This window comes from Ananas comosus, linkage group 5 (assembly GCF_001540865.1).
Source record: "Ananas comosus cultivar F153 linkage group 5, ASM154086v1, whole genome shotgun sequence".
NCBI lineage: Eukaryota > Viridiplantae > Streptophyta > Magnoliopsida > Poales > Bromeliaceae > Ananas > Ananas comosus.
The window spans coordinates 10315942-10319200 of NC_033625.1; positions in this window are offsets into that span (position 1 = coordinate 10315942).

Here is a 3259-nt window from a genome sequence, read left to right on the forward strand (position 1 = left end):
GGAGATGTGGATGATGTGGATGATGATAGATGCATTTAGCTTAGGGCTTATTAGAATGTAAGCTGCTTTAGGTGTTTGACTTAGTGTTTTGTTTAGTTTAACTATGAACCATGAAGTGTGAAATTTAGTTAAGTGTTTGATCTTGTTTGATCTTTTTGATACTTGAATTTGATTATGCTTTGAGAGTATTTTTGTAGGGATAATTCAAGACTTCAAGACTTCAAGACTCCATGTCTAAGTCATAGAGTTTGTATTAAGGAAGTAAAAGTGTAAATTTTGTTTATGATTGATCATGCAGGAGATTATGTTTGGTGATTGCGATGATCTTCTTTTTATGACTTTTTGGTTGTATACAAGCTTTGTAGTATATTTTGTCACGAAATCGCCAAAGGGGAGATTGTTAAGGATTTTATGGTTGCGAATTCGTAAAGTGTTTGAGTCTTGAAGAGTTGATCGCAGAAGATTTCGAGAAAAGATTCAAATTAGAGGACAAAGACTTATTCAGAAGATCGACACCTAAGGTATGTAGAAAAAAATCATTGTGGTGAAATTACGTGATTAAAATAAGTTCAGAAGGCTTAGATTGTTTTTTAAACATATTTACTGAACTTTTTGTGTTCTGGACCGGTCTCTGGAATGGAGAGACGGTTCCCCAAGTCCTCACTGCGTAATCCTGCATCGCAACGTCCCTGTGATGAGAGACCGGTTCCCGAACCTTGGTGGTTCTGTCACGCAGCGAGGGACCGGTCTCAAGTTTGAGAGACCGGTTCCCGAACGTGGGGTTTTTGGTCACGCAGGGAGGGACCGGTTCCTCACTTGAGAGACCGGTCTCTCACAGACCGGTCTCCTCGACAGGACCGGTCTCTGAGGACGACACAGGTTTTTGAAATCGACTTTTTGCAATCCTAGTCTACTTCTAAGTCTTCTAAACATATAAATAAGCTATGTGGGTCATCTAAAATTAAGGCTTTGAATATTTTACCAATTCTAAACCCTAGAAACTCGTTTTCTTCGCTTCGATTTACATGATGAGTTTCTAGCAATCAACATTGGCTTGTTTCTTCGTTTTTACACAATATTTCTTACAAGAATCAAGTAGATGATTGATTAAAGGTGAATCCTCACAGCTTATGGTTTTCAAAAGATAAATCACCGCAAATCTTCAATTCTACAAGCTCCGGAAGGAGGTTCGGCGCGAGGATCTCGCGCGAAGCCGAGGATTCGGTGGACGCTTTGAGGAGTTGAGGCGTTGACGCTGCGAGGAGTTGCAGCAAGGTCGATTGGTGGATTCCTATCGATCGAGGACCGGCAAAGATCACCGTCAACAAGAAATCGGTAAATTGAGTCGCGTGTTTTTGGTCGAAATCACTTGTACTCATGTTTTCTTAGTGGATTTTCTTTGCGTGATCGGTCCCGTGGGTTTTTCACTCCGAATTGGAGTTTTCCCACGTTAAATTCTCGGTGTGCTATTTTAATTTCCGCTATTGTGTTTGTTTGCATCGAGATTGTTTGAGTTTGCCGGATTTACACCTATTCACCCCCCTCTAGGTGTTACTTACCTTTTAGATCCTCGGGATCCATAACTCACATCTACCATACATATAACCCCTCGGGGGCTCACAGGTTGACACCTACAACCACTTTTCCGAAAAAGAACACCCTCTTGCGGTGGATCAGACCGCTGGCGTTCGTGAAATGCGAACGAGTCTCGGGCGGTCAATGCTGATATGCTCAAAGGCCAACCGTCGGCAACCAGCCGACAATCCTGCCCCTCAGGGCCCCACCGACCGTATAGGTCATCAACTGTAAGGAAGAATAAGAACTGACCACTCAAGTCAACTAGGATGGAACAACTCAACATCCTCTCAAAAGCATGCAAATACTGCTCAATAGGTCAACTAAAGTGTAGATGCAAGAACCGACAATAGGTCACAATACGACATACATGAACCGACCAACCAGGTCACTGATACGGAGTGCGAGAATCGACCAACCAGGTCACTGATATGAAGTACAAGAATCGACCAACCAGGTCACTGATATGAAGTACAAGAATCGACCAACCAGGTCTCTAATATGAAGTACAAGAATTGACCAACTAGGTCACTGATATGAAGCACAAGAATCGACCAACCAGGTCATAGGTATCACAAATAGATAGACTACTCTACTCCTACACCTGATACTAAGCATGGGAACATCTAAGTAGAGTGTACTATAAACAATAGAGGTGCAAAGCTCAACATATAATATATGCATGGATAGTAACCAAAAGAGCAAAGGTAAGAAACCATCACTGAGAGTGCACCACTGTACCAACGTCGGATCGAAGTACCTACCTGTAAGGATATTGTGCCTGTCTCCTGACTGCAAAAGAACGTCAACTGGACCTAAGGAAGGTCCACCGGGTTAGTGTCTAACCCACAACTAATAACCATAGTATCACAACTCCACAAACAATCCCACGGCGATCGGTTTCCCAAAACCAATTACCGTAACTCGCCGGAAGTCCCGAAAATCGCACTGGGACTCCGCCGGGACCCACGAATTGTCCCGGAACACACCGACTCATGCTACGAGTCACCCGCTGCCACTAAACATAATTAATCGTGCATCATGGCAGCAAACACAACTCCTCACGTCGAAATAATTATCGTCGGATAATCGTTTTGATCCGGGTTCCCGGAAGTGTTAATTTCGACACCGGAACCCACCGTCGCTCACCCGTCATTTCTGAACACTCGAAATGATGCGAGTGACCAGCCAACAAGGCTCAGCGACTACACAATAGCTCACGAAGCACCGTCGGAATAATTCCGAACCGAACCCGCATTCCGTCGGCGGATTTCGCCGGGAAACGCTCCGAAAATCACTTTTTGATTTCCACAAAGGCTTAGGGCCTTGGACGATCAGTCCAGAGGTTATTCTCAACCCTAACTTGCTGCCAACAGCAGCCTCGAAGAAAAAAATTGCATAAAAGCCCTTACCGATGCATAAACTCGCACCATTTATGTGGTTTCGGAGCTTTTATGGGCCGTGCGCGCAAACCAGAGATCGATTAATCAGACCGTCGCACTTGCTGATAGGTTTCAGCATGTCGGAGGCCATGCTCACCTTTCGGAGCACTGCCGGCCACTGTGGTGCGCGCACGAGCGATGCAAAAATCTGTGAAACTGCACGCACAGCGCAAAGATTGCGATTAACTCGCTAACCAGGGTATCTTTGCCCCTGTCGGCGGTGAGCACAATATTCAGCACGA